The 18,057-nt window shown below is 46.9% G+C and overlaps 1 pseudogene; it reads right to left on the bottom strand.

Annotated features, from left to right (window-relative positions):
- Positions 1-17,381: 17,381 nt before the first annotated feature.
- On the bottom strand, positions 17,382-17,785 carry LOC130882007 (60S ribosomal protein L32-like; annotated as a pseudogene).
- Positions 17,786-18,057: the final 272 nt, after the last annotated feature.

Below are 18,057 nucleotides of genomic sequence, written 5' to 3'. Positions count from 1 at the left end.
AGACACAGACACAGACACACACACACACACAGAGAGAGAGAGAGAGAGAGAGAGAAAACACATGAAGGGTATTTATTAGGATGGCTTACAGGCTGTGGTCCAGCTAGTCCAACAATGGCTGGCTACTACCAGAAGGTCCAAGAATCCAGCAGTTAGTTGTCCAGTCCGTGAGGCTGGATCTCTCAGCTGGTCTCCAGTACACACCAGAATCCCCAACAAGTTGGTTGTAATGCCAGGGAAGGAATGCCACTTGCCAGCAAGTAGGCAAAGAGGGCAAGCTTACTTCTCCCATATTCTTTATATAGTCTGCCGGGAGAAGATGTGGCTCAGATTGGAGGTGCATCTCCCCATATCAAAAGATCTGGATTAAAAATGGGTATTCCCTTTTCTTTTTTTTTTAATATTTATTTATTATTTATTATGTATACAATATTCTGTCTGTGTGTATGTTTGCAGGCCAGAAGAGGACACCAGACCTCATTACAGATGGTTGTGAGCCACCATGTGGTTGCTGGGAATTGAACTCAGGACCTCTGGAAGAACAGGCAACGCTCTTAACCACTGAGCCATCTCTCCAGCCCCCAGGTATTTCCTTTTCAATTGAGTTTTTGCTTGTTTGTTTTTGTTTACAATTCCAGGTTACAGGTCACCATGGTGGAAAAGTCAGAGGCAGGAACTTGAGATAAGCAGTCATACTACAACCACAATCAAAAGCATTGGGTGAAACAAATGCACCTTTGCTTGCTAGCTTTCTTCAGTCACATATTATACTGGGTCTGGCCTAGAATGGTACTACCCACAATGGACTGACCTTCCCCCACGGACATGGCCGCAGGCCAAGCTGATCTAAACAATTCTTCCCTTCTGAGGAGATTTTGAGTTGTGTCAGGTTGACAATTATAGCAAACCATCAGTCTGTTACAAGGAACTGTAAGAAGACCAAGTGGCTCCCACTCCCCCCTGTACCACGTAGAACCTACTCGAGCCAGAGGGATCTGAGAATTTTAGCCTTCAGCTCAGCACTGCTGCACCAGGAATTCGTCCATAAGCATTCCTTTAATCTATTATTTAATATCCACATCCACTCTGCAGATGTCTGCTGATGGCTTTGCTTGTGTTTGAGTTTGCTCAGCTAGGTTTTAGGACTGACTCTTCATGTTTCTCCACCCAGTTTAGGATAAGACACTCAGCCTGCGCTCTCCCGCCATATCTCGGATAGTCCCCTCCTTTTTCTCTGTCTCATCTCCTTTCTCTCACCTTTATCCCTTCTTCTTTTTACTTCTTAGTTGTAACTTTCACGTAGTTAACAGTCTCTAAAACCTGGAGACCCCACAGGGTCTTGGCTTTTCTCTCCTGTCCCAGTCGGCTTCCTACTGCTGTGCCAAACACGATGAGCAAAACAGCTTGGGGAGGAAGGGGCTTATTTCACAGCAGTTCGTAGTCCATCATGAAGGACAGGCAAGGCAGAAACCCAGGGCACGAACCCGAGGGCAAGGACTGAGGCAGAAGCCACAGAGGTGTGATGCTTACTGGCCTGCTCAGTTTGCTTCCTAACACAACGCAGGGCCAGCTACCCAGGGACAGCCTCACGCAGAGTGTGCTGAGACCTTCCACTTCAGACATAAATCAAGAAAAGGCTTTCCCATAGGCCAGCTGATGGAGGCATTTTCTCAACTAAGGTTCCCTCTTTCAGCTAACTCTAGCTTTTGTGAAGCTGATAAGAAAACAAAGCAAAATCTGGACACTGCCTCATTTTTTCTTTGCACAGTAGATCTAATGCTTAATCCTTATCCTTGCCCACTCTACTTCTTTCTCACTTCTAATCCTATTAACTAAAATTTGAATATACTTTATACTATCCTTAGTTGTTTATTCTCCAACAGATATTGGAGTCAAAAGGGACATTGTTATTAATTTGCTAGTACAACAATCGCACAGTGTAATATCAAGCAGCTGTGGTTGCTCTCCTACTTAATACCCTACTTGGGGAATATTATATAGCTTACACCAGGCACCTTGAGCTCCTGGTCCGAGGAATTATTTTTTGAACTAAACACTCAATTCTATCACATCCAAATCCCACTTGAACATTACAAAATGCATCAACTGAAAGAATATAGCTGATAAAAAAATAACAGCAGATGCATAAATCCCAACGCAGTAACATAAGAAACAGGAAAAACAAAGATGACTCCAAAAGTTATTAACCCTACAGCAATGACATCTAGGGAGAGTGTGCGAGATGAAATCCCAGACTGAGAACTCGGACAATGTTAATGATCTTAAGTATGTTCAAAGTTACACCCCTACCCCCCAAAAACCAGATGAACTATAAAACAAAGAAAGAGGCAGATGGCGTGAAGGAGCAATTCAAGAAAGAGACAGGCATACCAGAGCACACCCCTGTGAGATGCTACAAACAAAAGATGGTAGTAAGCCAAATACTAACACACTGTGGAAGTTCCCAGCAACGGGACGGTCTAAAAGACAGTACATCTGAGCTCAATAGCAGGAGGAAGATCAGAAACAACCCAACAAGGTCAGAGATAAAATAGAAAGAAAGGACCAGGGCGAATGTCAGGGCATACAAACATTCTAAAAGGACTAAATGTATGGGTTATAAGCATAGAAGAAGGGGGAAATCTCATTTTAAAGGTAAAGAAGATAATCTAAAAAGAATCGTAACAGAAAGCTTCCCAGAATTTGGAAAGGAAATGCTAGTGCAGATATAAGAGGCATTTAGGACCAAACAGACAAGACTAAAAAGTTCCTTCTCTCCTCATATTTTAATTAAAACACTAAATATACAGAACAAAGAAAGCAGGTTGTAAGTTGGCACAGAAAGGCACCAAGTCACCTATAAAGGTGGGCCCCGTAGAATCCTATCAGATGAGCCAACTGAGACTTTTAAAGCAAGAAGAGACTGGGATTATGCATTTCAGGCTCTCAGAGATAACAAACTGCCAGCTCAGACTGCTATACCCAACAAAACTACCCGCTATAACTGAAGGGGAAATAAAAACTTCCCATGGTCAAAACAGAATAAAGGAATTTGTGGCCACAAAGCCAGCCCAACAGAAAATATGTGAAGGAATCCTCCAGACTAAAGAGGAAAATAAGACACCCATGAGTCCTCAGGGGAGAAACATGCTAAAATACCAACCAAAAGAGGAAAAAAAATACCAAATTTCATAAAAATCAACCAAATGACAGGAATCAATACACAATTTTCAATAAACCTCTAGATATTAGTGGTTTTATTTCTCCCAATCAAAAGACAAACTAGTAGGTTGGATCAAAAGTCAAGAGACAATCCAGGTCTAGAGAGACAAATGTTGCCACACGTTTTCCGTCCTGTGTGGGTCCTGGCTTTGTGTTTTTTAGATTTCCATGTTTCGTATGGAACATCTGAAGAGCTCAGCAAGCAAGAATGGATCCTTGAGAGGGAAGGGGAAGAGGTCTTAATGGATGAGAAGATAGCAGAACACGTAAGATATGAAGGTAGGGGGGAGGAATACTGGGGGTTAAAGGTTTTTGTTGGTGTTTTATGACCAACTTTATTTTCTCTATGTTAAAACAAAACAGCAAAAACAGAACCAGCTACTACTTTCTGTGCACAACATCTAACTTCCTATGCACACACATCAGGGTTTCTATGAAGGTGATCTTGTGACATCATCCAGGCGATGGACATTTAAGCAAGGATGGGACGGTAGGATGGGAAGAAGATGGGATAAAGGATGTATGAAAACCCTTAGGGAAACCTACTACTTTCTAAGCTAATTTAAATATATATGATTTAAAAGAAAGTTTAACAAAGGCTCCCTGCATGGATGGGCAACGCTCCCTTGGAAGACATGGGTTACTAAAGGAAAATCTCAGTGCTAGGGGAACACTGTCCTCTGAGTATTTCAGAGCTTTCAGAGGCCACCAAAACAAAACAGGCCATTGTCTTTGCTCTTGATTACCTAGCAGAACGAGATGGTAAGATCCTATTGCTGAAGACACAGCATACTTTGGTTGCAGGATACAGAGAAATCAAGCTAGGAATGATCTGAATACTGCTTCCCCACTGGCTAGCTTTTATGGTGCCAGGGGGAGCTATGCATGCTATTGGAAGAGCGAACTCATCAACAGTCTTATCCTCCAGTGAACCTTGCATACTACAAGACTGTGCTGCCAGACAAGGTGTACCTACTAGTGTTACTGTGGCATGGGTGTTATGGGGTCAACCACGTTCTGCTTTGACTTGAGGCCTGATCCCCAGGAGGACAGTTCATACTTGGTACTGTAGATCTGATCAAAAGATGCAGCTGAGCAGATCATAATCCCTAGCAGGGGACATGTTGTCAAATTGCCTTTTAAATATTTATGTTTATGCATTCATATATAAGTGCTGCCCTCAACCTTGGATAGAGAAGCTCTCTAGGCAGGGGCCAGCAGATAATACAGAGACTCACGACAGACCAGGACACTGAGGATGAGTGACAGTGGAATGCTCTTCCCTAAAGGGGACATCTACTTCAGCTCCACCCAGGGTGCGGGGAATACCATGGAAGAGGAATCAGAAAGAACGTAAGAGCCAGAAGATGGGGAGGAGCGTGCTGCTGACTGCTGCCTTTGGGGCGAGCAATGGTCCTTGCACATGTGAGCTCATGTCGGCAATTGTGATCACTAGACCTGCACGGACACGGCAAGCTGACGAGATCAGTCAACATTCCAACAGGCAGTGCTAACTGAACTCACTGTGTTACAAAAAGCGGAGATCGAGTGAAGAGGGGGACACATTAGGGCAATGGGAGGAGCGGGGAGATGTCTTAGTCAGGGTTACTATGGCTGTGATGAGGCACCATGACCGAAGACACTTGGGGAGGCAAAGGTTCATTTGGCTTTCGCTTCCACATCACAGTTTGTTATCAAAGGGCATCAGACAGGACTCAAGTAGGGTAGGCAGAAGATGCTGCCGAAGCCATGGAGCAGTAGTGCTTGTTCTTCCTGGCTTGCCCAGCCTGTTTTCTTACAGAACTATCAGCCCAGGGGGAGACCCGCCCTCCATCAATCACTAATTAAGAAAATACCCTACAGGCCTGCCTATAGCCCAATCTTATGGAGACATTTTCTCAATTGAGGCTCCCTCCTCCTAGATGACTCTAGCTTGTATCAAGTTGAGATGAAACTAGCCAGTAAAGATGAGGAACTGGGGTGTATATAATCAAGATGCATTGTCTACACACATGAAATAGTCAAAGCAGTTAGAGATGATCTCTTTAAAATAGAATCAATTAATAAAAAAACAACCATTACAATCCACACCTTGTTTACTTGACACACAAACACCTATAACCTTTTATTCTTTGTTTCCACAGATGGTCTCGTATTTATTTTGCAATGCAGCCCACATTTTAAAAACTCCTGTATTCGATATTCCCAACAAATTAAAAGCCCAAAGACTCTTAACTGTGAAATCCGTTTAGTATAAAGAGCATGTTAGAGACTTTCCACATACAAACAGGATATTATCAAATGAACAGTCACACCAAAGCAAAGCCAAAACCTAGAAGAGAAAATGTCAGATCTTACAGCTCCAGTGACCAGTCTCTTGGACTCATGATGTAATCTCCTGAGCTCCAGAGGGCTGCCATGTGCAGCACCCATAGATTCTCTTGTAGGCATAGGCCACCTCCATGCCACACCCGAAAGGCTATGTCGTGGGAATCCCCGGCATCTCATATCCTGGGGTCTCCATTGCAACAAAGACTTTACTTTCACCAATGGCTTTTCACGGCCTCTCTGCGGGAATTCCAACACTGCCCCAAGGTACCGAGTCTCAGACCATGCATGACCCCTGCATGCCTTCAAAACCAGTATACGTGGATGACAACGGTATGGACGTGTAGGCTGGCCCACTTTGATGGCAGCTGGAGAAGCACTCCTGTACTTTGACCTGAAGGAAAGACTTTCCTATGGTCCCAGTGAAGCACAGAATCCACCTCTGTGGTGCTGAGCTCTTTGGCCCATCTCACCAGCACACACAGATTCTCAACCTTGACATCACGTGAGCACCCCCCGGCCCCGTTACAGTGAAGCCCTCATAAATAGGGCTCCACTGTGGCTACTCTCAGGGCTACCGCCTTTCCAGCTACCACGAGAACCGCTCCTTACTCTGTGAGCACTCAGCGACTTTTCCAGCCCCAAGATCCAAGTTTTCCACTTTCCTCTCAGTACACAGAGCAAGGGGAAAAGGACACGCGGTCAGTTATAGGGCAGCCGCGCTGCTTCTTGGTCCCTATCTTACTTCTGTTGCCCTGATCAAAAACCCTACCAAGGGAACATCAGGAGGACTTGCTTTAATTGGATTACAGTTTCACTACAGTCTGTCATTGCAAGAAGTCACAGAAGCTGACATTTGAGGAAGCTAGGCACGCTACACCCGCAGTCAAAACCCGAAAGGAATGCATGCAGGCCTGTTGGCTTACTTCCTGGCTTGGTCTCAGACAGCATCCTTCTCTTGCACAGTTCAGGGTCCAGCCTAGGAACGGTGCTGTCCCCCCACTGACGTGCTCATAAGTCAATGAGGCTCTCTTTTTGGGTTTTTCAAAGTTGTGTCCATCTGGTTTGAATGTAAACAGCCCCCATGGGCTCATGTGTTTGAATTCTAGATTCCCAGTTGGTAGAACTTTTGGGGAAGGGTTAGGAGGTGTGGCCTTGTTGGAGAAGTGTCACTGGGGTGCGCTCGGAGGTTTCAAAAGCCCCTTCTATGCCCAGTTAACGCTCTTTGCCTCATGTTGTGGATCAGGATGTAAGATCTCACTATTGTTGCAGCACTGGGTCTGCTTGTCTGCTTCCATGCTCCCCACCATGGTGGTCACGGTTCACCTCTGGAACTGTAAGCCCCAATAAAGGCCACGGTTCACCTCTGGAACTGTAAGCTCCAATAAAGGCCACGGTTCACCTCTGGAACTGTAAGCCCCTAAGACACTATTTCTTCTGTAAGTTGCTTTGGTCATAGCACTTTGGTCATGGTGCTTTGTCATAGTATCGTAGTAACAGGAATTTAAGACAGTAACAAACACATACACAAACCAACAACAAAACTAAATGAAATAATTTGACAGTGGATAAACCGATAGAATGTCATGTCGAGTGCTGCGGACGTCAGTGCTTCATCCATCCTCACCATGCTGCTGTCCTTGTTTTGCTCTCTGAGAATGCTCCTTGGCCCTGATGACCCTCCCTGCCACTTCAGTTAATATCATGCTTGACTGGACACTTGGTGAGTTTCCCCTTTGCAGCCAACCTAAGGACTGTCCAGTTCAGGGATGAGCCTGGGAGGCAGAGCAGGCCTTGCTGGGTCATAGCGTTGTCTCTCTCACTCTTCTCTCTCCCTGTCTACTGTCCCATTGCCACTCTCTCCCTTTTCACCTTTGACTTTGCTGTCTCCTCTCTCTGGCCTGCCCTCTTCCACTCTCCTCTTCCATAATTTAGCTTCCTCTTTTCCTTCATCTCTTCTCTGCAAACCCTAAGCACTCTTAGCATATGAGAACAGGTCCTGGCTGGTACCCTATCTCATTACCCAGGCTCCTTCGGTGATTTGGAATCCCTGTGGAAGTCCGTTACTTCTGCTCAAGCACTTTTCTAGAGATCAGCTCTTTAAATCTTTTCCCCTGTGTGAATGTGTGGGCACTTGGGGGGATGGTTATATACATGTGTTCCTGTGCGTGCAGAAGCAGAGGCCAGAGGAAGTGTCTCCCTCCATCACTCCCTTCCTTATTTCCTTGAGATAAGCTCTCTTACTGAATCTGAAGATTATTGTTTTGGCCAGCTTCGTTGACCAGCAAGATCTCAGGATTTTTCTGTCTCTGCCCCATCATGTTGGGTTACAGGCACACCAAGGTATGCCTAGCTCTTACATGGGTGCTAAGAATCTAAACTCAGGTCCTTACGCTTGTGTACAGCAAGCACTCTTAGGCTCTAAGCCGTCTTCCCAGCTCCCATGCCCTTTAATGTCTAATAAATTTTTATGTAGCCTTTGGAACATAGGTACATGAATTAGGTGTACAAATCAAACACTGATATAAATCATGAAGAAATTCATTTAAAAACAATTCTTTGATATACACATAATTTTACCATTTATTAAAGATGAAAGCAAATTTGCATGCTAATGAGATGGATGTGCCTGTTCATTTTTACATAAAGAATTAAGTCTTGGCTGAATATTTAATGCTGCAGGATGTCGAGCATCTTCAATGTTTTTCAGAGTTGCTCAATATTTTGATTTTATAATCATCCACGCTGAGAACAGCACTTTGCAGAAATACATGGTACAAAATGGTAGACGCATGTTTAGGGCCGTTTCATAAACTGTAGGAAACTCGGTCCTAAACCCAAGGCAGAATTCATTTAATGACTTTCTTTTTTAATGTAACTCAAGTCAGAAACTCAAATAGCAATTTTTAAAGTCAAACAGTCTAATACAACGCAATCCAAATATCTACTAATTTGATATTTGCATGCTGAGGAGTGACGGGGGAAAATAGGGAAAGTCTCTGTTTTCTATAATTAAACAGTTCTGTCACTGTGAAAGCAGAAAGGTTTGCATGTACAACCGAAGCGCTGAGATCCAGACCAGGAAGGCAGTCCAGTCTGTAAACGCTGCACAAGGGTGAGGACCTGAGCTCAGTCCTTACACCATGGACTAGACACACAAGTGTCGTGGCACATACTTGTGGTTATGGTGCTGGGGAGACAGACAGACAGAACCCTGGGGCCCATTAGCCAACCAGCCTAGGACTCTGTGAGCCCTAGGTCTCAGTGAGAGACTGTCTCAAAACGACAACAATAACAGCCTGGATAATTCTTGAGGAATGACATTCAAGGTTCACCTCCACCCCCTCCCCAGACAACCTACTCCTCACAATCCACTTCATTTTATAACATTCTCTTATAACTGTCTGGAATCTGAGCTGAGGAATTTCATTGGATGTTGTGATGTACCAATACTTCAGTAACGTTGCATGTTGCCACATGGGTGAACACTGCAAGAGATACCTTGGGTTCATGATGAATTTCATTTTGAAGTAACTTGATTGTTGCATGTTTAGAAACTTTTCACTGGTGACCACCACATTCAATCTCACGATTTCACAACGTTGGTGTAAGGAACTGGGTTCTAGAAGAATCTGTGGCATGCACTGGAGAGGCTGAAGGCAGTGTACAAAGGCAACGGAATGACTGCAGCTTATGATCCCTTTACTGCTGCAGGTTAAACACAACTCCCTGACCATGCACTCATTTTCTTGGAAAGAACTCAGACACATCCCCAGAAGTTCTCAAGGAAGGCCAAGAATCGAGTGGGAAGAACCAGCAGAACAATAGAGTAAGTTAAGACGTGTTTCCACAGTGTGTTGGAAGTTCTGGCAGAGAGCAAGGTATTATAGGACTCCTTAGGAGATGTCCTCCGTAGCTTTAGCTGTCAGCTTAACAACCTAGTCAACCTGAGAAGGGAGTCCCAACTGAGAAATTGCCAAGATTGGATTGGCATGTGGACACTTTTGTAGGGATTGCCTTGATTGTGAAAAGATGAAGAGAGCCCAGAGGGTACCACCATCTGCAGGCAGGTAGTCCTCAGCTGAATAAGAGACCTAGCTGAGTCTGGCAGCGAGTTGGCAAGCAGTGTTTCTTTATGGTTCTTACCTCTAGGTTCCTACTAGAGTTCCTGCTCTGACTTCTCTAGATGGGACTCAGGCCTGGAAATGAAAGCCAAGTTGCTTTTGGTCAGTGTTTTGTTGTTATTTGATTTTTTTTGTTTGCTTGTTTTGGGGTGTGTGTGTGTTCAATTATGGAAACAGAAAGAGGTACTGGGGAACTGGGGTATGGCTGTGATGAACCTGATCATGTGACTTTCTACATCTTTGGACTATTTCACTGGAGGATTGTGGAATTATCTAAAACTTTGGGCTGGAACTTCTCTCAGAGTTTAATGGGCCATAATTGTGAAAGCTTAGAAATCAGTAAATCTGAGAGAAATGTGCTCTGCAGAGGCCTGGCTTGTGAAGTTTCACAGGGAAAAAGCACAAGCCTGTCAAGACTTGGGACACAGCCTGTGTGTGTGATATCTTGGATTAAGAATTTGTCTGTGCTCATCACCTGGGTCTGACACGGCTGTGATTGACAGGCGACTCCTACCACCACAGTGAAACCTTTTCTGCTTCACTGGGATGACAGGAAAGTCTTCCCTCAGAGTCAGCACACAGAAGCTGTGCTCCATGGGCACCAGAGCTATGTCTCCAGCTGGCAGCCCAACTTGTTAATGGGTAAGAATCTCCACGTGCTACTCGTTTTGAAGACAAGAAAGCTGCAGGATTAAATAGGTTCTAATCTGAGGTTTGGCACGATTGGAGGAGCCAGGGGGGCACCGGTGAAGGTGCAGTCCCTGTTACAATGGAGCCTGGGATACTGGAGATAGCAGTGCCGGGGAAAGTCCACCAAGGATGGCGGCAAGGGTGAAGTGGAGAGGTGGAAGCCTGCGTCAAGCTGTGTGCGTTGTGAGTGGCAGGGCTGAGGGAGTAGGACAGCCCAAGCCTTTTGAAGCCAGGAGATCACAAGTTGGTTCCAGATGCTGGACACGGAGCACTAGGATCTGGGTTGACAATGCTGAAGTCTGGTTTGGCTCTGATCAGAGAGTTTCCATGCCCCAGTTCTTTTCTTTGGAAAGAATAAAGTACAGTTTTTTTATGTTATGGGAACTACTGCTAAAGGACTTTGTACCTTTAAAGAGACATTTAACATTTAAAGTATGAGAATTACTAAAGACTGTGAGACCTTTAGAAAAATATTTAAAATTTGTTTAATTTATGTATTTGCTTGCATGTAGGCATACGCACCACATGGATGCTTGGTGCCCACAGAGGCCAGAAGAGAGCGTTGGCTCTCCTGGGACTGGAGCCGTAGGCGACCCTGAGCTGCCGTGTGGGTGTGCTGAGAGCTAAAGCCGAGTCATAGTGATTTTAACCTCGGAGTCATCTCCCCAGCTCCGAACTGTAGCACATCTAAAGCTTTATTATGCTTTGTATTTAATATTAGCAAGCTATCTTGGGGACAGGGAGTTGAAAGTTCGTGGTTTAAGGTGTATCAGGTTGGCAAGGGGGTGGAGTGTGCTAATTAGCTTAACTGTCCTTGACACAGCCGAGAGTCGCGCGAGCAGGGAGTCTCTGTTGAGGGACTATTGGGATTGGGTTGTTTTAGGAGCATGTTTATGAGGGAGAGGACCAAGCCTACTGTGGGCGGCACTATTCCTAGGCAAATGGTCTTGAGAAAGTTAGCTAAGCATGAGCCAGCAAGCTTACTTCACTAGGATTCCTGCCTCCAAGTTTCTGCCTCAACTCCTCTCAGTGGTTGACTGAGACCTGGGCATATAAGAGAAATGAATATTTCATTCCTGTTAGTTGGTTTTGGTTGTGGTGTTTGTCTCCAAAACAGCAAGCGAACTAAAAGGGGAGACTGGAAAGTGAGGAGGACAAGGCAGTGGAGACCTGGACTCCAACCCCCCATTTTCTTCTTCAGGCTCTAATCGGTTACTTTCCCCACCACTGTGACCAAACTCTAGACAATATCAGCTCAAAGAATGAAGGGTTAATTTTGGCTCACAGTTCCGGGGTGCAGTCCCTAATGGCAGGAGAGTCATGGTAGTGGGGTGGAGGACCTGAAAGCAGCTGGTCACGCATCTGCAGGCAGAAGCAGGCACAGAGGAAGACTGCAGCATAGCTCCCTCCCTCCATTTCACTCAGTCTGTGCCCAGGACATGAAATAGCAGTGCCCACACTTAGGGTAGGTTTTCCTATGTCAAACTACCACGTGCAAATAATATCACAGACATGCCAGTGCTGACAACCAGGAATAGCTGTCACAGTCTGAGTACACCATGGGATTCTGCTTCTGGATCCACCTAAGGGAGACCTACCTTCAAGGAAGTGACCTGAGTCATCTTTGGAGCACCTGGTGCCATGTCTGCTCTGAACTCAGGGTGGGTGGGCTTTGTGTTATCTTCACGAGCTGTGTAATGCACCTGTGCATACAGGACTAGCTGGAGGAAGGGGGACCCTGAGAGTTCCTACTAAGCAGGTTCCCCTGAAAGATGCTGGGCATCATTCTATGGGGCGTGGCATCAGTGAGGATTTGCGGGCTTTGCTGTCCAGTGAGCACATGGATCTGGTGGTACCCTGCAGGTATCTCAGCTGGGATGCTGTGTTTATTGCCTCCCTGTGATTGAACTTCAGAGGCCAAGCTGCTCCTTCCAGAGACTGCTTGTCATTGCCCCTGATACCGTGATAGAGTCCAAGCTCAGAATCCTAGCCTCCAAAGCCCATAGCCAACGGTGACAGTAGGACCAGCTTCGGGGACTATGTAGCAACTGTTCTCGGTTCTGCTGCTAGACCTCAGTCACAGAAGTGGTGGGGAGCATCCTGTCCAAGAACTCCAGGGTCTCTGGAAGGCTCACCTCTTCCCACTTCCCTCCAGCTTCCTGCACTGATGGTATTGTCTGCCCGGGGACTCATGAGATATTGCTTCCCCCAAGAACTCAAACAGCAAGGAAATATCTGATGGTATAGTTTCCGTAAGACCTGTTCCCGAGAGAACCTGCTTTGGAATGACTGTCAGCTTCTTCAGTGCCAAGGCTGCCTTCCTTGGGGACTATCAACATATGGAGTTTCTTTTTAATTTAAAATAAAGCAGACTCCCAATCCCCTTCCTCTCTTGCCTCTGTCTCCTACTGGCTGGCGCTCTGGCTGTCCTGTAAACATGGGAGTGTTGTGGTCTCCCAGCCTTTGTCAGTTTTACCTGGATATTGTCAACCACTCCCTTGGCTTGGCCATGCTCCGGGGGCCCCCTAGCAGCCCCTGTCGTTGCTCATTTCAACCTCCTGGACCTCTTGACCTCTAAGCAAGTGAATCTGTGCTGTCCCCTCCCTAGCTGGTCTCCCTATCCTGTTCTCAAGCTGCCAGAGACAATCCAAAGAAGAACTCCCAGGGTGGAAAGGGTTTCCCCTGCTCATTCACACCTGCCTGTGTTTGCCCAGGAAAATGCGCCTCTCACCTTCAGTGTGTGCTACAGCCCTGTTTACAGGGGAGGAGACTGAGGGAACAGATGTCTCTCCTCTAGTCCATAAAATCTGTCACCAATTCTGACCCCAAAGCATGCTCTTGACTCGGTGGGAGTATCCTTGGCAAAACCCCACAGTGGTCATTAAGTCACCTATATCTCACCTCAGGGCTGGCAATGTCATGGCGACCTCAGTGTCATGGTATAGGTACTCTGAAGGCCGTGTTTTTCAGATGTTAGGGTTTTCACAGGGGTTCAAGTTTCTAAGCTTTGAGCAACAAAAGATAGGGTGGGAGAGAGAGAGAAGACACCATGTGGCAAATCCAGCCTCCACCCTCTCACACACTTCTCTCTGGTCCTCTCCTAGCCCCCCCCCAAGCTTCCTCCCCAGCTGTGACATCACCAGTCACCCCTCCCCCCGCAGGTGACAGCCCTGTGATCCATCACCAGCCATCTGCTTTTTTGCTGCCAGAGACAGGAGAGCCTTGGAGCTGGCCCCACTGGGCTGGGAGGCAGCTGCACCCTGCCCATCACTGCCCACAAAAGGCTGGTTGCATCTGTCCATTTGGACCCCCTGCCCCTCCCTCCCCAGCGCTCCACCGTCTGAAGACGTAACGTCTTCCTATCCAGGCCTGGAGTTTCCAACCAGACAGCTCCCGGAGACTTAGCAGTGAGATTGAGATTTGATGAGGTAAAGCCTTGGGCATCTGTGAACCCGTGTTCATGGTGCAGACTGGGATAAAAGGCTGTTTGCTTAATGCCCAGACCAAATCCAACCCAGGGCCTGGTGCTTCAGAGAAGTGTCTCTGCTTTCACCTCTTGAAAATTTGGGGCAAGATCCAAGCACTCGTCAGTCTTATCCACCTCTTGAGAAGGGTGAATTTTGCAATGTAACGTGGAACTGTTTGTCAAGAGAGAGCTGTCCAGCTGCTTCGCAGGCTCAAAGCCGGCATCTTCATTCTTTGGGTACAAGATGTAAGCTGTGAATCCCAGTCCCTCTTTCTAGAGGGGAGGGTCAGATGGGCAGGCCTCAGAGAGATTTAAGTAGCTGGAAAAGAAATAGATACTGAGCTTTGACAGGCTCTTGTTTCCTAAAGGGGGGGGGGAGGGAGGTGAGTGGAAAGTCACTGATTGAGCAGCAGACATTTTCCTTGAAAAAGAAAAAAATTAAAAAGGGCTTTTTTTTGTCTCTACCCTGGGACAATGACCTCCCCAGAGAGCAGTCCCACAGGCCCCTTCAAAAGGGCACAATTACCTCCATAGCGTCTGTCGGTTCTGCTTGACTTGGAGAAATGGCTCCCTCCTCGGAGTTCCTAAAACATTTATCATCCCTGCGATTCCCCAGGCAATTAATCAGGTGCTGCCTTGACTATCTCTTCTAACGCTGTTGTATCGAGCGACTGTTTAACCCTTATCAGCAGCCGGGCTTTCCACAGCTTGTCTCTCTGACTCAACAGGAGCTTCTGGAAGGCCAAGCAAAGGTCCACCCATCACTGTGCCCTGTGCTTATTCCCTGAAGGTGTCTGGTCTCTTCACCAAGAGGGTCTGTCTATCCTGAGAGATAGCATTTGCATGCAGGATGCTTAACATCAGACTGAGACCCACAGTGCTCACAAAGGGGCCATCTGTACTGGTGTCCTCATGAATACTGCCACTGGTTTGTTTGAACATGATTGAGTATCAGTGGTTTTTATTGTTTGGATTTTTAAAAAAAATTTGTTTGTGTGGTGTGTGTGTGTGTGTGTGCAGAAGAGCAGGTGCCCTCAGAGTACAGAAAAAGGCATCCCTTGAAACTGAAATTACAAACAGTTGTAGCCATATAACATGAGTTCTGGAACCTAACTTGGGTCTTCTGTAAGATCAACAAGCACCACTGAGCCATCTCTCTAGTCCTGCCTGAAGACTCCATCAGTGATTATTGTGGAGCTGATCTGTGTGTGGGTCTGAGGGCAGTCAGTCTGTCCCTTCCACTTCCAGAGATTGAGTTTAGGTTATTGCGCTTGTATCATTGAGCAGCAAGAGCCTCATCTGATAAGCGATCTCACTGGCCCTCAGGACGGATCATCTCTGGGTTCCAGGCATTGTGCTTCTGTGGGCATTTAGAGCAGCAATCATACCTTTTCCTGATGAGTTCTAGGCTTTGTTCTCTATGGCTAGCAAACTGCCTGCTTCAAAGGCTCTCCAGCTGTGTTACAGTTGCTCAGTCTGGGTGAACGTAGTTGTTTTGATCTAACATGTAGTCTGTGGCTTTCAAAGGACAAAGAGTTTGTGGATAGACCTCTCCTATAGTCCCCCCACAGACGTCAAGAAAGAGGGTTAGAGGGAGTGGGGTCACTCTGCTAGTCTGGTGTGGGGGTTCTGAGAGGTCCATGTCCAATGTTGCTGGAAAATGTTTGTGATTCAGCAATTCCTTTCTCCAGCCCAAGCATCCAGGTGGCACCAGCATGTTTATAGGATGGAGGATACAGGTAGCACCAGCTTGTCTATGGGATGGAAGATACAGGTAGCACCAGCTTGTCTATGGGATGGAGGATGCAGGTAGCACCAGCTTGTCTATGGGATGGAGGATACAGGTAGCACCAGCTTGTCTATGGGATGGAGGATACAGGTAGCACCAGCTTGTATATGGGATGGAGGATACAGGTAGCACCAGCTTGTCTATGGGATGGAAGATACAGGTAGCACCAGCTTGTCTATGGGATGGAGGGTGCAGGTAGCACCAGCTTGTCTATGGGATGGAGGATGCAGGTAGCACCAGCTTGTCTATGGGATGGAGGATGCAGGTAGCACCAGCGTGTCTATGGGATGGAGGATGCAGTCATTGCAGGTAACCCAGCCATTGGTTGTCCTGTACCTGTGCCGATTCCTCACCTGCCTGCAGAGGCTCCTGGTTCCTGTGCGAAGAATGAGGGTACAAGGGGAGTGGATGAGAGCTGTCATGATCCCCCAGATGAACTCTCACAGATGGAAATAGGTAGGTGTTGGAGGAGGAAGGGAGAGGCCTCCCTTCTAGATCTTTCTGACCTGGACTTTTGCCCTTTCCTGATTCCCCCTGTGTCCCAAGGCCCCATCACCTCTCCCTGCATATCAAGGTCTTCCATTTACAGGTGTGCTGCCCTTTGTGCTGGGAGTACCATGAGGGCAGGGCCCAAGATGTAGCCCAAGATGAGCAGGAGTGGGCATAAGAATTACAGCGCCCCTGCCATGGTTGAGAGCCTTATAAAAAAAAAAAAAAACCATTTGGCCATTTGGCGCATTCTTGCAGCCAGTTAGTCCCTGGGAGTAGGGGAGCTGCCGGTCTCTCCTAGCCTGCAGATCATCCCATTCAAATGTGAGCATTCAAACCATGCCTCACTCCTGCCCGAGGTTTACGACTCTCCCGGGGTCCATTCCATAGCCCACTTCTCACCTGAAGCCTGATTTGGGGGCAGCTGAGACCAGCCCCAAGCCCCAGAAGGAAAGAAACCTACATCTCCCCAAGGGCCACCAGCCAGGGACAATAGATCCTCTGTCATTCAGTAGCGAGTATTACAAAACCTAAACACATTATCCTGGCCCTGGTGAGATGCTTAGGAAATAAAACAGATTTTACAAACACACATAGACGTGAGAAATGAGGCGAAAACAAGGCTGGGGCTGAGGAACTCCAAGGTGACCTCACCCACAGCTAGCCCTGAAAGAAAAGAGAATAATGTGTGGCCATTCTGAAAACCTCAGGCTATGGGCAGCCTTTCAGAGAGGAGCTTACCCCAGTCAGGGTGAGGTCAAGCCTGGCAGAATCCCACAAGGCAGCTGCAAGGGCCCATCCTCGTTGTCAATGAGACGGCATTCAGGACCTCTGAGGAGGCCCACTCTTCCTATGGGAGATGTTTTCAGGAAGGTTTCACTGAGGCAGGAAGGACCACCCTGAAGACAGGCAGCCCTGTGCCATGGCAGGGGCCCCAGTCTGGATAAGACGGAGAAAGAAACCAAGGTGAGCATTGTCTTCACGGTGGTGGGCCGAGTGTGACCAACTACCTCACTCTCTGGCTACTGTGCCTTCTGTGCCATCACAGACAGAATCCTTGAACTGTGAGCCAAGATAAGCTTTTCCTTCTGTAAGCTGCTTCTGTCAGGCATTTTGTCTTAGCAAGGGGAAGAGTTAACTAATACGATAACCTTATTTGGAGATTCTTCAGATAAGCCAATATGTGAGGATCCTGTTGAGAAGAGAGGATTTTTTTTTTTTTGCAGTTTTTGTGGTTTTATTTAAACACAAATAAAACATGCATGCAAGCCATCTACTCATTCTGTTTGCCGCAGAGCCTGGCATTGGGACTGGTGACTCTGATGGCCTGCTGTGCTGCTCTTTCCACGATGGCTTTTCGGATCTTGGAGGAAACATTGTGAGCGATCTCACACAGTAAGACTTATGCACATCAGCAGCTCCTCCAGCTCCTTGATGCTGTGGACCAGAAACTTCTGGAAGCCACTAGGCAGCATGTGCTTGGTTTTCTTGTTGCTCCTGTAACCAATGTTGGGCATCAGTCTCTGGTCCTTGAATCTTCTCTGCACCCTGTTGTCAATACCTCTGGGTTTCCTCCAGTTTTGCTTAATCTTGACATATCGATCTGTGATGCCGGATGAACTTCTTGGTCCTCTTTTTGACTATCTTGGGCTTCACCAGAAGCCGGAGGGCAACCATGATGCCACAAAGGAGATGGCAGTCACCTCGCAGGTAGTGCCGAGGAAGAAGGCGAGAAGAGAGGATTTAAAAGAGTCACGTGGCAACAGAGCAGAAACTAGGGTAATGTGGCTCACTCACCAGCCAAGGATATGCCAGGAGTCACTGAGACCAGAAAAGGGAGAAGGGAGCCTTCCCTGGAGCCTGTGAGTGCAGCCACATGCCTAGACTTCTGGCCCATGCAAGCATCCCTGACTATGTTGTTTTGTGTTAAAAGAGTGCAATTCCTCAGT

The sequence above is a fragment of the Chionomys nivalis genome, chromosome 9, assembly GCF_950005125.1.
Source record: "Chionomys nivalis chromosome 9, mChiNiv1.1, whole genome shotgun sequence".
Taxonomy (NCBI): domain Eukaryota; kingdom Metazoa; phylum Chordata; class Mammalia; order Rodentia; family Cricetidae; genus Chionomys; species Chionomys nivalis.
This window is presented reverse-complemented; position numbering and strand designations above follow the sequence as displayed.